This window comes from Sapajus apella, unplaced genomic scaffold, assembly GCF_009761245.1.
Source record: "Sapajus apella isolate SASKATOON/1434 unplaced genomic scaffold, GSC_monkey_1.0 scaffold26, whole genome shotgun sequence".
Lineage (NCBI taxonomy): Eukaryota > Metazoa > Chordata > Mammalia > Primates > Cebidae > Sapajus > Sapajus apella.
The window spans coordinates 20,257,240-20,276,799 of record NW_022436966.1 but is presented as its reverse complement, the minus strand read 5'-3'; the positions used below and the strand labels follow the sequence as shown (position 1 = coordinate 20,276,799).

Genomic DNA, 19,560 nt, shown 5'->3' with positions numbered 1-19,560 from the left:
ATAAACGTAAATGTAAGCAGTGATAAGTTATGTTAAGAATATATACCCTTGATATGATGTGATAATTATTTTTGTGATCTTTCTCCTAATACAAAACCTTATCTTTGTGATCTTTATCCTAAGAATACAAAACCTTAGTCTCTACACTTGTGAGAAACACCAAGGAAATACTAGCCTTCAGACAATATTTCTCAAAACTGCTGAGGTCAATACTTGATTTAATCACTCCACAATGTATATACATATGAAAACATCACATTGCAAACCACAAATATATACAATTTTTGTCAACTTCAAACATTGAAATGTTAAAACTGTCAAGGTAATCAAACATGAAGACAATTTGAGAAACCGTCACAGTAGGATTGAAAAGGACATTTATTAGATAAAATCTATGGAATTCTGAAAAAAACCATAAATTTTGTTAATAATGATAGTACTCATTTATTAATTGTTACAGATGCACAACGTGTTAGTTTATTCTCACACTGCTATAAAGAACTACTTGAGACTGCATAATCTATAAGCAAAAAAATTTACCTGACTCACAGTTTCACAAGCTGTATAGGAAGCATGGCTGGGGTGAGCGCAGGAAACTTACAATCATGGAAGAAGGCAAAAGGGAAGTAAGCACATATTCAGAGGGCCAACAGGGGAGAGAGAGTGAAGGAGAAAGTGCTACACACTCTCAAAAAACCAAATCTCGTAGGAACTCACTATTATGAGAACAGCTAGGGGGAATCTGTCCCCATGATTCAATCGCCTCCCACCATATCCCTCCCCCAGCACTGGGGATTACGATTCAACATGAGGTTTGGGGAGGGACGTGGAGCCAAATCATATCACACAATAATAACTTAAGGCATTAATAATAATAGGGGAAACTGGGCATGGCATATAGGGGAATTCTTTATAGTATAGGTAGAACTTTTACCTAACTCTTAAACTATTATAAATTTTAAGAATTTATTAAAAGACCTTATTTCATTTTTCTTTTTGAAACCCATTTTACTGGGTATAGCATTTAAGATTGACAATTTTAAAACTTTGATTGTTTTACTCTACAGTCTTATGTCTTGCACTTTTCTGAGAAGTCTGCTGTCATCCATATCTTTGTTTTATGTAGATATCGTGTCATTTTTCTCTTGTTGTCTATTGCTGTTTTGTAAACAATTTTATTATGATAAGCTTTGACCGACTCATTATAAGACTATCTCTGAATGTAACAGCAGGTTTTCACACTTAAATGTCCATCAACAATAGACTGGGCAAAGAAAATGTAGTGTATGTACATCATGGAATACTATACAGCCATGAAAAATAAGATCATGTCCTTTGAAGCAACATAGATGAAGCTGGAGGCCATTATCCTAACTGAACAAACACTAGAACAGAAAACCAAATACCACATGTTTGTACTTATACATGGAGCTAAACAATGGCTACTCATGGACACAAAGAAGGGAATAACAGACACCAGGGCCTTCTTGAGGGTAGAGGTTGGGAGAAGGTAAGAATTTAAAAAGTACCTATCAAATGCTATGCTTATTACCTAGGTGACAAAATAATCTGTACACCAAATCCCCACAACATACAATTTACCTACATAACAAAGTGCATATGTACCCCTGAATCTAAAAGTTAAGGAAAATGCAGAAATGTCTCAAAACCATAAATTTAAGTCTATAAATTAAAGCATGACACAAATTAACATTAGGGGAAACAGGAACCAAATGTATTATTATATTCACTATGACCAACACATAAAATGATAGCATTATTAGGCTAGAAAAGAAGTTGAATTGCATATGGTCTTCTTCTTTTTTTTTTTTTTTTTTTTTTTTTTTGAGACGGAGTTTCACTCTTGTTACCCAGGCTGGAGTGCAATGGCGTGATCTCGGCTCACTGCAACCTCCGCCTCCCAGGTTCAGGCAATTCTCCTGCCTCAACCTCCTGAGTAGCTGGGATTACAGGCACGCACCACCATGCCCAGCTAATTTTTTGTAGTTTTAGTAGACACGGGGTTTCATCGTGTTGACCAGGATGGTCTCAATAGTCTTCTTCTTTTACAGATAAGAAAAGCAAAGACCAAGGATGACTTAAGCAATTTATTTTAAATCTCATGGCAATTTAATAGCAGAAAGGAAATTCAACTTATTTTCCAGTTGGTTACTGATGAGTACCCCAGCATCTCTATGCTAGAATATGCCTCCTCACTTTGATTACTGAATAAGTATCCAGGAGCAGATGTAAATAGCAGGATGTCACCCAGGTTTGTCTTTCCTACCCTTTCTTCTGACTTTTCTGCCTGAATTGGCTCTGATTGTGGCATAAATTTTAGATGGATCAATACTTCATCTTCTGACTCTGAGCCATGCTGTACTACCAGGTTGAAGTTTGACTTTTGCTTAACCAGTGTGTTGGTTCTCATTTCTGACCTTGATCCTGCACTAGACTATTAAACACAAATGATTTTCATCACTTATGCCTCAAGTTCACTTTTTTCTTTTTTGTTTTATTTTCTTTTTTGAGACAGAGTCTTGCTTTGTCACCCAGGCTGGAGTCCAGTGGAGCACTCTCAGCTCACTGCAACCTCCACTTTCTGAGTTCAAGCCATCATCCCACCTCAGCCCCCAAGTAGCTAGAACTACCGGTGTGCCCCATCATGCCTCACTAATTTTTGTATTTTTAGTAGATAGGATTTCACCATGTTGGCTAGGCTGGTCTCAAACTCTTGACCTCAAATGATCTGCCCGCCTTGGCCTCCCAAATTGCTGAGATTATAGGTGTGAACCACTGGGCCTGGCTTCAAGTTTACTTCTTATAAGGGATGCAGATGTGCAATTTTGTTTATAAAACCTGACCTGTGAGAAAAGCTGCTGGAAAGCTTCCAAAAACGTTCTATACCTTGCTATGAGAAATAGCTCCTGAAAATTCGTTACTACTGTGGTGCCATGCGATAAGCTGCAATGTCTCTTTTTTTCCCCATAATCATATTTCTAAAAATACCTGTTTACTCACAAAGAATATCTATTTCTTTTTTAAAAAAATAGAAAATTGATATAGAACTACAAAAGGTAACAAATAGCAAAGCAACTCTGAGCAAAAAGAGCAAAGCTGGAAGCATTACACTACCAGACTTCGAAATATACTATAAAACTATAGCAACTAAAACAGCATGGCATTGACATAAACGCAAACTCATAGACCAAAGGAAAAGAATATGGAACACAAAAACTAATATATGTCTACAGCCAACTGATTTTCACTAAGATGGGGGAAGGATAGCCTCTTCAATAACAGTGCTAGGAAACCTGGATATCCATATGCAGAAAATGAAACTAGACCCCCCATTTCACACCCTATATAAAAAGCAACTCAAAATGAATGATAAACCTAATTACGGGACCCAAAACTATAAACCTACTAGAAGAAAACACAGGGGAAATGCTTCAGGACATTAATTTAGGAAAAGATTTTATGAATAAAGACCTCAAAAGCAAAGGCAACAAAAGCAAAAATAAACAATGGGAGTATATTAAACCAAAAAATTTCTACACTTCCAAGGAAAATAACACTGTGAAAAGGCAACCTTACAAAACAGGAGAAAATATCTGCAAACTACTCTTTCAACAGGGGATTAATATCCAGAGTAAACAAGGAACTCAAACATCTCAACAGTAAAGAAACAGTTCAATTTAAAAATGGTGAAATCATCTTAACAGATATTTTTCAAGAAATATATGAAAAAATGCTCAACATCACTTATCATCAGGGAAATACAAATTTCCACACACAATGTGGTATCATCTTACCCCAGTTAGGATGGCTATAATAAAAAAGATAAAAAGTAACAAATGCTGATGAGGATGTGGAGAAAAGGAAATCTTATGCACTGTTGGTGGGAATGCAAACTATGGAGAACAGTGTGGAGATTTCTCAAAAACAAACAAACAAACAGACAAAAAAACACTGCAAACAGAAATACCATATGATTAAGCAATCCCACTATGTGCAGTTATTTACCCAAAGGAAAGGAACTCAACATATTGAAGAGATAGCTGCATCCCCATGTTTAATGCAGCACTACTCACAATAGCCAAAATAAGGAATCAAATCAAGTGTCCAACGACAGATGAATGGGTAAAGAAAATGTGGCATATATACACAATAGAATACAATTTAGCCACAGAAAAAGAAGGAAATCTTATCATTTTCAGCAACACAGATGAAAGGGGAGGACATTATAATATGTAACGTAAGTCAGAAACAGTTACACACTACAGTCTCTCACTCATATGGAAGCTGAAAAAAAGTTGATCTCTTGGAAGTAAAAATTAGAACAAAGTTTACTAGAAACTGGGAAAGATGGGGAGGAGGGTGATAATTTTGAAGAGCACAAAATTACAGCTAGATAGGAAGAATAAGTTATATTGCTCTATAGCACTGTAGGATAACTACGGTTAACCAAAACATATATTTTCAAATAGCTGGAAGGGAGGATATTGAATATTCCCAAAACAGAGATAATAAATGTTTGAGATGATGAATCTGCTAATTATCCTGATCTGATCTAAATGTGTCAAACCATCACTGTAATCCATAAGTATATATAATTATTACATGTCAATTTCTTTAAAGCTACAGCTATTTCTTATAAAAGTAGACCTATGGGAAGTTTACTTGATATTTAGCCAAAGGAATTTAATTAATAAAAAAAGGTATCTTTGCAACTCATCTACATACATTGCCTTTGTAAAAGATATTACATATCTTTTGGCACACAATAAAAGTCAAGGAAATAAATGAAAATAAGCAGACTGAGAAATGAGAAACTCCAAAATAAAACAAAATTTACAGGTGTTCTTGGGTAATAAATAGCATAAATTAACAAAGTCAAAATAGGGAAACAACCAAAGAAGAAACATCTGTGTCATTCCCATTTTCAAAGAAATTCAGTCTAGCAACATGATACAGATCGATTGATGCAGTTTGCATGGATGCAAAATATCTGCAGCTCTTAACAGGCCTTTTTTTAAGAACTGTATCTGGAGGTTAAGTGTTATGGAGCCTCTGGCTGCAGTCATCATTGAGTCCCAGATCTTTGTAGAGAAAAAAGGCAAAAATGAAATCTGCATAAAATATTATCTATGTAATAGTTTACTCATAATCTCACATATACATTTAAAAGTATTTCTTGTGCTGTGCTATCAAAACTGTTGTAATTAATCTGAAAGTAATCCTCTTTGAGCTATAAGTGCTTATGCTCCATAAAGCAGAAGATTTAGTTTATTTCAGACAAAGGAGTGATAAAAGATGGAAATAAAAGAAATAATGAGAAAAACAAAAGTGAAATGAAGCCAAGGAATTTTTCAACTAGAAATTAATATCTGTCTCCTGGCAACTGCCCATTACTAAATTCCTACGAACAAGACTTGTTACATTTACAGGCTGTGTAGACAAACATCTATTCACATTGCGTATTAAAAAAAAAAAAAAAAAAAAAAAAAAAAAACTTGGAAAAAAAGCAACTAAACTCCTCTGCCTTGGAAAATCTATAAAAATAAAGTGAATGAACATATTGTCATGGAACTTGTATTGCAGAACTCTGAAATTGATGAGTAATAGGAACCATATATAGCCATAAAAATATAGATAGAAGTGCATTCAAAGAGATTTAGCCATGTCTGTAGATAGACAGCCTCATTTACAACAGATAAAAACAGGCTAAAGGGGTAATGCTTGAAACACTATTTGAATTTTTTGCAAAATATCTTCGTTTGTGAAAAAAAAAAAAAAAAAAAATAAAAAAAAAAAGGCACAAGTAAGGAAAGATATGCTGCCCAGCAGCCATTTCTGAGCCACCCTGTGCAGCTGATCTGTACAATTTGAACATCAGGGTTATAACTACATATATGGATGAGGGCCACCCAAACTCTAACTGTTAGTATCAACATGCACTCATATTGTCATCACAACACTAGTCACAACAGAAAAGATGTATTATCAACCTGGATGCCCATCGATGATGGCCTGGATACAGAAAATGTGATACATGTACCCGATGGAATTCTGCACAGCCATAACAAAAAATAAAATCAAGACCTTTCCAGCAACATGGATGCAGCTGGAGGCCATTACCTTAAGCCAATTACTGCAAGAACGGAAATGCCAACTACATGTTTTGTAACTTATAAAAGGGAGCTAAACATTGAGTATACATGGACACAAACATGTGAAAAGACACTAGGGCTTACTTGAGGGTGGAGGGTGAGAGGAGGATGAGAGTTGAAAAACTACTTATTGGGTACTATGCTCACTTTCTGGCTAATAAACTCATGTGTACACCAACTCCCAGTGATATGCAATTTACCCACGTAGCAAACCTGCACATGTACCTACTGAACCTAAAATAAAGGTTGAAAAGGGAAGAAAATTGCTAGTAAGAAGCTGAAATAAAATGGTTCCTTATTGAATATCTCTGGTTTACAGGGTACCGTGTTACATCCTTTCGTTATCCTTACAAATTTTTCAACATTAAATAAACAGAAACTACATCTAATTCATTCACTTCAGGGATGACACAGAAAGGGGAATGCAGTTGGGCATGGCGGCTCACGCCTGTAATTGCAGCACTTTGGGAGGCTGAGGTGGGTGGATCACCTGAGGTCAAGGGAACGTGACCAGCCTGGCCAACATCGTGAAACCCTGTCTCTATTCAAAATACAAAAATTAGGTGGGTATGAGGGTGGGTGCCTGTAATCCCAGCTGCTAGGGAGGCTGAGGCACGAGAATGGCTTGAACCCCAGAGGAGTAGATTACAGTGAGCCGAGATCATGCCACTGCACTCCAGCCTGTGTGACAGAGTAAGACTCTGTCTTATAAAAAAAAGAAAGGGGAAAGAGGTGATACTTTAATGAGGTGACACAGAAAGCCATGTTTCTCCCCTAAGGAAAATATTCATTTTCACTTTGATACCAATTAGGAAGTGACTCTCCCAATTTGCCAAATATCTACCAAGAGCATACTGAACATCAATGAATTCATCATAACACTTTATGAGTGGTACAAATTCACAATTCCTTATCTGCACTTGTGAAATCCAAAAAGCTCTAAAAACAAAAGTGCTTTATAACTTTTTTGGCAACAAAAACTAACCTGAACTGTTATTTATAGCCCTTTCTAAAAATTCTGCTTCATGGAACTATTCATTCATCTCATCATACAAATGTTAAAATTAGATTGCGGGAAGCTGCTCCCCACCCCACAGGAGCTGTTATGTAATATGCAGTTTGTGTCCGTAATAGTTTTCTAAAATCTAAAAATTCTGCTTTTAAGACACATTTAGCCCCAACAGTTTCACATAAGGGATTCTGGATCTATGCTTCATATGATTTAAAACTCTTGGGATCTTCATTTTTCTAGTAAAAGTATTTCAAAGAAGGACAGTGTTCAGAAAAAAACTATTTACTAAACTATCTAATCCATGTTCGATTTTTAAAGAGTTATATTATCAAATATACTTTAATCCACAGATATGTTATCCTGTATGCCAAATCCTTTATAATTATTTGTCAAGCCACCAAAAACACTATTTACATGTTCAGACAAATATTAAGCACGTTCTTAATATTAACTTACAATACCTCATTTCAGATGGTCTGTGTTGAATTGGTTTATTGTCAAGAGTTGATTTTTTTTTAAGCGGCAAATAGTCATTTGGAAAATTGCTATTTATTTCCCTTGGGATGTAGACACTCAGGAACTGGAGGCCAAATGATTTTTAGGCCAGGAATTATACTTCTTACTTAATCACTTTGACAATGAAACTGTCTCTGATGAGCATTATAGGCTGGCGCTATGGACCTTGAAGGAAGCAAATGAATATCGACTTGCGGTGACAAGATGGCATGCCTCAGGAGGATCTCCAGTATTCACAAAAGACAAAAACTGAGAAGTAATGACATTGGCATCACTCTGTGAATAAAAAGGAGCTGTGGAATGTCAAGGGAGGATAGGGATTGCTAAGTGGGTACCACATCCTTCATGCTAAAAGAAATAGAAGAGATATTTAAGCTCACTCTCTCTGACATCAGAAAAGCAAGTGTGCAGTCCTCCAGGCCTAGAGATTACAATGCTGTGAAATCTCACCTGGAAAATACAGTCTTCAAGAATGCCTGTAAATTTAACAAAATTGAGTAAGATTCAACATTCTCATCAAAACAACCTTCCAGTGATTTTTAGATTCTGAAATAATCCTATTTACTGACTTTTTCAAATGTAGCATGGCTTATTTTGGATGTAGCAATTTAGTTAAAAAGACAACACAGATCTTAATTTTCTAGGATGTTCTTTCCTTGAAGTTTCAAAAGCAATTGCTAGTATCCAAATAAAATTTATTAAATGTGAGTCACTATAATGTGGACCATTAGCATTGATATATATATTCTCTGGCAGCAGCCCTGTGAATAATAGATAAAAGGAATGAGCAAACTTCAATTGTCTAGGAGTTCAGTTTGCCTTGAACAAACACAAAACTGGGACTATTAGAGCAGAATCTGAATTATCCCCATATTATAAATTAGGGTTCAAATATTTCCAAAAACCTGATATTGATTTTTCCTTTTTACTTATTCTTTGTAGGTATACTGGGTACATCTATTTTTTCAATCAAAATATGCAAGACAGCTGGAAACTCCCAATAATAGCTCCACCGTGAGCTCAGCATACATATAAATTGTCCTTCGTAGTTCACGTTGTGGTTCTTAACCAGAAGCAGCATCATTACCTGACAATTTCACAGAAATTCTCAGGCCTCATCTGAGACCTACTGATCGCAGGCCTCAGGAGGTGAAATACGCCCTCCGAATGAATGAGGAACATTCAAGTTTGGGAACCACTGATTGGTATTATGAAACTTTATCAGGATCAGAAGTGCAGATTAGGAAATTGCCTGACCTCAGGAATTATTGGCTGATTTGGGGTTCTCTCTGCATAATAATCCATGATGTGTTAACACCTAATCTGAAGCCAATGTCCCCTTATGCCAACTTTACTGGACACTCACCAAATGAACAAGAAATAGGGGCTTTGTAGAACTGCCTGGCCATCCTTCTCAGAAGATATATGGATGACAAATTTCAGAAGGGCCTGGATATATGGAAAAGAGCTCTAGGCAGTGGGAAGCAAATGACCCATTTCTTAAAAAGCCACAAAGTCTGTGGCCCTGGGGGCAAAACTAATTAGGGGAAATCAATTCTCTCTAATTTGCCAACTACAAGGTTACAGTCTTTGTAAATTCTGTATTTACCTCCAATTAAGGATCCTTTAGCATTTGAAATATTATTTTGAAAGTTTCAGTCTGTCTTCAACAGGCCAAAGTGAACTTAAGGGGCAGAATGTAATAAAGAGCCTCATCACCTCAGGCCAGGATGGCAGCATGGAGAAAAAGTGTGTCACAAACCTTAAGACAAAGTCAAAATTCAAGAAGGCAGGTGTCACAAAGCGAATGACCCTAATTTAGTAGATTTTTAATCCTGTGCCCAACCTTGTCTGTTCTGTTTTCTGCTACCTAAGAGGTAAACATTCTCTTATATATGACAAAATCCATTGAACGTGCATTCCACAGCACAGATGGTCAAATGAGCCTTTTAGTTTCAATGAAGGAGTAGAATTCACAGTGAAGGAACTCAGCAAGAAGTTGAATGATGTAGCTTCATCCACTAGCAGAGAGCAAGTCAGATTCCCACAGCTTACCGTGACCTCATTGTACCCAGGTCCATGGCTGCTTAATGAATGGCAGACCCTCCCTAGATGCTGCCTGGTTAAAAATTGACTCAGAAAAGAAGGGAGATTGAACCCGTAGAGAAGGTGAGCACAGAAACAGTAAGAAAAGAGAGACACATCGACCCAAAAGGCAAAGCAGCCTTGAGCTACTTCATTTCAGAACAAAAAGAGCTTTTATACCAAAAGAACAAGAGGATATTATAGCATCACAGAACAACAAAGCAACTCTTTAACAAAAATATGACTCCAATTAAGGTGACAAGAAATACAAATTACAAAATTAGAGAGGGGTATTGCAGCTCAAAGGTAGGCTCCAAATCAACTTACATTCTAGAAAATTACAGTTTTAAATTTTTATAAAATAAACATGATCTTGGTATATACTGCATATCAGGAAATTAAAATATTTATAATAAATTGTCAATACTAATGTAAAATTAGAACCCAAAGAGAAATAACTTTTTCTAATTCTGTTATTAAATGTGCTTAGCAGCACGGTATTTTTTTTCTACTACCAATAATCATAAATGTACTCCCACACAGTTTTTGTCTTTAATTCTATTTTCTATCAAAAGAAATCAGTGATCCTTGGAGGCTGGTTGCTTCAATGTCCTGCTAAGTAGAAAATTCAAGATGATCCTGGAGTATTTTATTATTGTTATAAAGCAAAGAAAGCATAATCTGATACATGTTTGGAAAGTTGCCAAAGTGAAAAGTGAACTAAAATACATGAACACCCACTGGCCAATCTGACCATTTGTACATACACTTAATTAGAGTAGTTATCTGGACAAAAGCTATCGGTCAAAGTGGCAAACGAAGGAAAGGCAGGTAAAACTTCCCAAAATATATTTTACAGGAAAAGCTGGATGACATGCAATTAAAATTATCAGCATATCCTGTTCACTTTTTGGTTAATACCTAGGCCTATAAATCACAGGATTCAACCGAAAACCTTAAAATAACCTTAAATATTACATCAGAGTTATATATAAATGTTAGGAACCTGAGTCATGTAACCCTGCTGAATTAAAATCTAAAAGTACATTATTTCAAGAAAGAGAAACTTATGTGATTGGCTAAGACTAGGAAACCCCAACATAAGATCATCAACTCAAAACATACTCTTTAAATTATTTTGCAGTAAGTAGGGAGGTCAGACATACAATGGATCATCTTGAAATTATTCTTGATCAAACATGAGCCAATCTGAGAAACTGAGAAGTCTTTCTCTTTGGGAACCAATAAGATTATTGTAACACTAAGCCTACACACACACACTCACACACACACAATCAGTCTGATGGCAATAATAAATTTGTTCTATATTTTTGCCAGTGCTTTGGAAAATATCAGATTTAAATGTTTTCAGGCATTGAAATACTTAAAATGTATTCTATTAGTTTTATAAGACTAATGTATTTACTTTATGAAATATATTTAAGTAGTCACAGTTAATTTTAACTGATAGTTTTGTCAGTTGATTTTTAAGGATTTTAAGAGTTTAAGAGAATCTTACAGACTTGTGATTTAATTTAACAGGATTTTATTAGCTAATTTAATAATTAGAGCTTAAAATTCAAGAAAAACTGATTTATTTGCTACATACTTAACATATTTCAATAATTAAACCATTGTTTACTGACACTACAAGTCAAATTAATTAACCATAAATCAAGATACAAAGTGTTTAAGAAAGGTCTCTGAAATGCATAAAAAGCCTGGGGCAATACAGAGCCCTTACCAGACCTGAATCATGAAGGGGAGTTTACATTTCCTTATAACTTTTTCTTTAAAGAAGACAGGAATGTAAAATATGTTTCTGAGAAGTAATTCTAAAAAAAAAAGTGATGAAAACAGATTTTTGGTTCTTAAAGGAATACATGTCAATCATTTGGAAAATGTATTCATATGCAACACTTCATTCGCTATCAATATGGGATAAATGAACTGCTGTTGTACTCACTGGTTGCTTTATTGAAGACATCCATCATATAATGATGCTCCCTTAATAGATTTGCACATCTCAAATAACAACCTGCTGCTTGCCTAACGATTTTCAGACATAGCCAAAATTTCCAATGTGAACCAATTATGAAAACATGAACAAAGGTTTCTATTGAGAAAGCAAGGTATTCTTCCAGACTTGTAAAATCATAAAGCTGGAAGAAACTTTAGAAATCATCCTAGCCCAGTAACCTTATTTTACAGGTAAAAAACTAGACAGGGAAAGTTGATTAATCTGTTTTTGCAGCTAGTTAGTAAAGAGAAGGCCATAGCACCACCTTATGACTCCCAATCTTATGGTTTTTCCCAGTTAAAAGTCCTCATTTTAGTTTATATATACAGCTGTCATTTTAGTTCACAAGATTCTACTTCTCTCTATTGACAAGGGGAAAAAAAATCTACTGTGAGAAAATACCTACCCTGAAAGAGCCTCTCTTTTAGATCTGCCCTCCTCAATTGCATGTTCAAATTTCACTGGAAAAAATGAGCTAATCCTACTAGTAATAATAGTAATGGTTATTACTATTTATTTCTACTGACACTGCGACATTGTGCTTCCTTCATGCATTCATCTATCAAAAGATGGGTGTCAGAAATATCCCCCAAATATCTCGTGAGATCATTCGCGGAAGGCCTCATTATCTCCAGTTCACATAGGAAACCACGGCAGGTGGGCCTTTCTAAAAGACTTTACCAATTTGTATGTCTATGGGGCCAGAGTTAGAGATAAACATATATTAACTCTAATTGAAAGAAAGGAGGAAGTCATGAAAACTTGGCACCTGAAGAGTTAATGCCCATGTAAAATACATTCAATCTCATTAACTATACATATACCCTGTGTGTGTGCATGTGTGTGTGTATGCGCACACGCATGCACATAAATACTCATGGGCCACATAACTATGCTTCAGTCAATGACTGATTGAGGATATACAACACTGAGCCCTTACGGTAATAATGGAGCTGAAATATTCCTAGCATCGAGTGACATCTTGTTGATCTGACGCTATGTAAGCCTGGGCTAATGTGTGTGTTGGTGTCTTAGTTTTTAACAAAAAAGTTTAAAAACTAAAATGAATTAAAAATTTAAAAAATATAAAAAGAGCTTATTGAATAAGAATATAAAGAAATATTTTTTACAGCTGTACAATGGGTTTGTGTTTTGAGCTAAGTGTTATCATAAAAGAGTCAAAACGTTTTTAAAATTTTAAAATTTAAATCAAAAGTAGTAGTAAGCTATGATGAATTTATTATTGAAGAAAAAAGTTGTAAATAAATTTAGGGTTACCTAAGAGTACTGTTTATAAAGTCTACAGTAGTGTACAATCATGTCCCAGGCCTTCACATTCACTCACCACTCACTTACTGACTCATCCAGAGCGACTGCCAGTACTATTTTCTTTTATCATTTACAGTTTATTTTTACTATAAAGATCCTTTCTATGTTTAGATACACAAATATGTATCACTGTGTTATAATTGCCTATGGTATTCAGTACAGTAACACTGTGTATAGGGTTACAGCCTACAAGCAATAGGTTATACTATATACATCCTAGGTATGTAGCAGACTGTATCATCTAGGTTTGTGTAAATACACTCAATGGATGATAACAACATTGCCTAATAACTTACATCTCAGAATGGATCCCTGTCATTAAGCAGCACATAGTTGTATGTAGACATTTATATATAAATATATATGTATATATTACAGGTATATTACACGGAGAGAAAGACAGAAAGATAGATTATATAGACTGTTCAGGCCAAACATTATGGTCAGCCTTTTCACATATGGTCTTTACTTTCTGCTATAGAGTGTTATCCCATGAGAGTAATTCATGTTTTTTTCCCACAGGATCTCTTAAGAATTACTGAGGACCCCAAAAAGCTTTTGTTTATATAGGTTACATCTGCAGATATTTACCATAATGAAATCAAAACTAAGAAACTACAAAATATAAATTACTAATGTATTTTAAATTAATAAATTTCACATTAACACAAACAACATAGTTTATGAAAAATAACTATGTTGTTCAAAATAAAACAAAGGAGAATTGCGTTGCATTGTTTACATTTTGGTAACTCTCTTTATTTTTTAATTTTTTGTTTGTTTTTTTTTTTTTTTTGAGACAGAGTCTCTCTTTGTCACCTAAGCTGGAGTGCAATGGTGGCATCTCGGCTCACTGCAACCTCTACCTCCTAGGTTCAAGTGATTCTCCTGCTTCAGCCTCCTAAGTAGCTGGGATTACATGCACATGCCACCATGCCCAGCTAATTTTTGTAGAGATCAGGTTTCACCATGTTTGCCAGGCTGGTCCCAAACTCTTGACCTCAAGTGATCTGCTTACCTTGGCCTCCCAAAGTGCTGGGATTACAGGCCTGAGCCACCACGCCCGGCCGCAATCTCTTTACAATATGTGTTAATAGAAGATAGCTGGATTCTCATATCTGCTTCTGCATTAAATCTGTTGTTTTGATTGATGTACAGGAAAAATTTTGGACTCTCAAGGTAGTAGCTGGAAAAGGGAGGACTTCATAGGCCCCCCAAAAGTGTCCTATGGACCACCTGAAAATGATTCCAGATCCCCAGTTCTCAGATCACACGTTGGGAACTATTGTCTGTTTCCTTACAGTAAGGGTGGAAGCAACAGCAGAGCTTCGTGTTCGCTCAGACCAGCTGCAGATGTTCATCTGAACTTTGAGAATGGTCAAACAAAAGCAAAATCCGATGGAACACTACTGTGATGGTCTCTGCCTTCCTGTTTTGGAAACAGGTCTGCCACAGGACTTTGTATTTCTCTCAGAGATTCATGTATACTTCTCTTTGCTCTATGTTTGATGCTATAATAACCAATAGCCATTGCTGCACAACTTTTGAGAACTGCATTAAAATTTCTCTCTATATATATCTATGTCTATATCTATCTCTATCTTTCTTTCTATCTAAAAATCATGGGCTGCAAATAGTACACTGTCAACTAGAATTTTTGCATATCTTTAAAAGAAAACGCCTCAGTAACTCATTCTGAGTTGTTCATTGGTAAGTAAGAGGCCTACTAAAGTGAAGATGTAACCAAAATGAAGAGTTGAAGAATGACAGCTTAAATACATGTCAGCAGTGAAGGCAAATATAGTCCCTGCTCATCAAAATCCAACACTCCATTTTAGGAGTGGAGCAAGTATACAAATACATTGTAGAGAGAGTTGGCTGCCGTGTCAAAAGTCAGGCAAGCTCATAGATTTGCACTTTCTTTCAGAGCTTCATTATGACAACCACAATTACATGCTTCCTGGGACTCAGTCAAGGCTGTAAGCCTTTCTGTAAAGATGAGCTATGAAAAGAAAAAATCCAAGGCTGCTCAGAGACTGCAACAGATCGTTACAATTTCCTCCCACTTTCCATAGACTATGCTTGACAGAGAAGTAGGATACTGATATCTTTCCAAACCATGCACACACACACCCATCATATGCCTCAGAAGTAAACAACCTTCGTTTCTTTTGTCATGGGTAGCAATATGAATTCCTTAAAATTAAAAACAAAAATGTCTCTACACAGTATTCTTCAAACTTCGAACAATATTGGTGGCCACTATTTCAAAAGAAAGTGTATTTGTCATTGTCAAACTTGTTTACATGAATCAAGCAACAGCATCACTGCAGGAACACTATCATCTTGTCCTCTTCCCCTACCTTCTCTTCCAGGTTTCAAAGCAAGGTCTATGATATTGAAAATGCATTTACGTTAGTTTAAATAAGACTTTTTCCCCCTAAAAGCAGGTGGAATTTAATAACATCCCCCAATTCACAAGCACTCAAGTCTGTAAAAGTTGTAAACAGAAGTGAGGTGCAAGGGACAGTGTACTGTATCTGGAGAAAAGCATCTGCATTTTCCGATTTTTCAGCTGAGCTGACACTTCATATTTTCATTTACCTTTGTTTATTTCTGCATATCTTCAGAAATGCAAAAATTTGTGCATTCAGATTTTGCAAGCCACTGCTAAATGGTGGTGATTTTCTTATGTCTTTGGAAAAATATTTCTCAGCAGATTTGGATGACATGTAAAACCTCATCTGCTATAACCCAGTCTTTCTTTGGCTTTTTATAATATCTGTGATAATAACCAAGAAAAGATTCAAAACGGATTTGTCTGCCATCAAATTTGACTCTATGGCCTATAGTCTGCAAAATGATATTTAAAAAACAAAACAGAACTGAGGACACATATCAGAATCTACTGTTTAAAATTGGTGTCATTGACATAGACAAATGTTTGGAGAAATGATACTTGTGGTATCATTAATTAAAGGAGAGTGGGTTTTTAGTCCCGCCTGTCTTATAAGTTATTTTAAATGAACTACAGGTTCTAATCATCATTAATTCTTTCATCAAATATTTTAATATTGCTGAGCTGGATAGCTGTGACTCATGTAAATTATTTAGCCTGTTTGAGCCTCAATATAAAAGTAACAATTGCTTTAATACGAACTGGATGTTTAATCTCAGACAATAATAATAAATAACAATTGCAACGTGCTTTGTGCTCTAAAAATAACTTTGCATGTATTATCTTTGTCTTTTTTCCACATTTTATCTGCTTTTCTCAGAAAAAATGCAGAATGTCTACTTAAATTTGAATGTTATTAGAGAAATTTTATTTTTCGTATAAGTATGTCCCAAGCATGGAACATGTACTGTTATTTGCCACATCTGACAAATCTATACTTGGAACAGCTGAGGCAGAGACAGTTAGGCAATTTACCCGAAGTCACCCCAGTTTTTGACCCTGTTCTTTTAACTCCATATCTAGTGGGATTTCATTATGCTACCACTGCACTCAGGCTCTCTGAAAGTCAATTTTTTATTCTTTGGAAAGATACAAAATAGTTTTTAAAAATATGATGAAAATGGGTCTAAACCAGGTAATTATGAAAGGTCCTTCCATTTGTGAGAGGCTATGTTCATAGGGATGGATGAGGTTAACGTGGAACAATGCTACAGCTATTACAAAGAGAGCATTAGTCAAGGTTCCTAGTTGTAATCAACAGAATCCATCGCACCTCATTAAGAGAAAAAAGAATTCTAAGATGCAAAGCAGCTTACAAGAAATTCTGCAAATCTAGGCGCTAGAGCTAGGGGGAGTCAAACTCACCGTAATGACTGCCCAGTGAAGACCACAGTTCACTGCCATTGAGCATAAGCTTTGCAGCTCATACAACCAATCCTGGGAATAGGTTACTCTCATATATACTGACCTCCGCTGCCTTTGAATGTGCCAGATTTCTCCACCACCCTCTATCATCCTCACTAGGGTGGATTCTGTGCATTATCTTCTATCACTCTTCTCTAAATCAAAATCTCCAGTGAGGTCTAATTGTTGCTGCCAAGGTTATATTATTATTATGTCTTAATTCCAAGAAAAATTGGAAAAACAAATCTCTGGTTTTTACACCAGACAGACAAAACTCACAGTGGGAGATTCTCCATACATAGAGAAGGTGCTCAGTAAGTACTGGAGGGCGGAGAAAACATGCCACACATTGACTTCTGATGTGGTTTAGATTTGTGTCCCCACCCCCTGCAAATTTCATGTCAAGTTGTAGTCCCCACTGTTGAAGGTGGGGCCTAGCAGGAGGTGGTTGAATTATGGGGGTGGATTTCCCACAAATGGGGAAGAACCGTCCTCTTGGTACTGTTCTCATGACTGTGAGTGAGTTCTCACAAGATTTTTAAAAGTGTGTAGCACCTGCTCCTTCACTCTCATTCATTCCTGCTCCTGCCATCTGAGACAGCTTACGTGCACCTTTGCCTTCCACCTGTATTGGAAGCTTCCTGCGGCCTTCCCAGAAGCCGAAGCAACTATGCTTCCTGTACGGCCTGCAGAATTATAAACCAATTAAACCTCTTTTTAAAATAAATAAATAAATAAATAACCCAGTCCCAGTCTCAGGTATTTTTTTTCTTTCTCTTTCTCCCTTCCTTCCTTCCTTCCTTCCTTCCTTCCTTCCTTCCTTCCTTCCTTCCTTCCTTCCTTCCTTCCTTCCTTCCTTCCTTCCTTCCTTTTCTTCCTTTCTCTCTCTCTCTCTTTCTTTTTGATAGAGCCTTGCTCTAGGCAACCTCTGCCTCCTGGGTTCAAGCGATTGCCCTGCCCCAGCCTCTCAAGCAGCTGAGACTACAGGCAAATCCACCATGCCTGGCTAATTTTTGTATTTTGGGTAGAAATGGGGTTTTACCATATTGGCCAGGCTGGTCTCAAACTCCTGACCCCAGGATCTGCCTGCCTCAGTCTCCCAAAGAGCTGGGATTACAGGCATGAGCCACTGCACCCAGCCTCAGTTATTTCTTTATAGCAGCACAATAATGGACTAATACAATTTCAAAAACATGCTAAAATATTAGATTCTCTTCCAGAATAATTTTACTCACTGTTAACATATACATACTATACTATTCCCACCAAAAATGCACATATTAGCAGTCTTAACTCAAGTAATCTGAGTCATTTTTCTTTTCTCTTAAATCTTAGAAAAGATTGCATATTTTATTATACAATGAATCTTCATCCATCCAGAAACTTGAACCAAATCACCAATCAATAAATTCAAATTATCATACTAAGGTCAGGTGCAGTGGCTCACACCTGTAATTCCAGCAGTTTGGGAAGTCAAGATGAGTGGATCTCTTGAACTCAGAGTTTAAGAGCAGCCTGGGCAACACAGTGAGACCCTATCTCTACAAAAATTTTAAAAAATTATCTACCTATGGTTGTGCAAGCCTGTAGTTTCAGCTACTTGGGAAGCTAAGGTGAGAGGATCGCTTGACTGCTGTGAGATGAGATACAGCCACTGCACACCAGCCTAGGTGAAAGAGCAAGGTCCTGTCTCAAAAAAGCAAAACAAAAACAACAAAATACCATCTACCCCTATCTACCCAATAACACTGAGAATCCCAGCATGTTTCGCATGTAGTTTTTGCAGCTTGACAGGTTTCATTTATTTTTAGAGAATTCCAGTCTCTTCAAATTCCAGTGTTCCATATGAATTATCTACTTCTTAGTCAGCATCTAGAAACACATTTTAAAGCACCGAGAGTTGCTAACCCTTATTGTGATTAAAGCGTGTGTTTGAAATCCAAGGATATAATCTTCTCAATCTACTCTTATTGCTGTTATAGGTTTCTTAGGTCTAGAATTGATATTTTAAGGATCATGCATGAGTCATGAGAAGAAAAAAGACATTGTAGGACACATTCATTTGTTTTCTAGAGACCAGGTAAATCCTGAAAGGAGTAGCAAAGACTGGGTGCCCCATATATAAACCATCCAGGTACCTCACTACTTCAGCTGGACCCACTAACCTGAAGTGGCCCCAAACTACATTTATCAGAAGCACCTGCTTCACAGGTGCCAAGGTAAAGTATCTTGATCCAATGATATCCTTATTGCTATAAACAGATTCATGGATTCCAATAAAACAAATAACCTTCAGAGAGGAACACATATATTTTGCTGAGTTTTATCCACATCAAGTTAATTTTTTAATTTTTAGAAATTACATCTGAAGAACCATCAGAAAAAAAAACTAGTTGGATTTGAAAAGAGTTTACAACTTTCTTCAAGAGGTATTTATGTCCAGTTTTAATTGATGTGTAGTCTTACATTCTAAAAGGAAACAAATTTGATTTCCATAGTGTTTAAGAAAAATTCCTAGTTTTCTGTAGAGCTTTATTTCACCTATTTCAATTTGGGTGAAAGA

General features: G+C 36.1%; 1 long non-coding RNA gene across 1 annotated transcript; it reads left to right on the top strand.

Moving 5' to 3' along the window:
- The first annotated feature begins 4,497 nt into the window (after positions 1-4,497).
- Positions 4,498-19,226, top strand: LOC116560411. The gene is made up of 3 exons (XR_004272960.1): positions 4,498-4,579; positions 19,040-19,044; positions 19,217-19,226. It is a non-coding gene; the product is annotated as an uncharacterized LOC116560411 (long non-coding RNA).
- Positions 19,227-19,560: the final 334 nt, after the last annotated feature.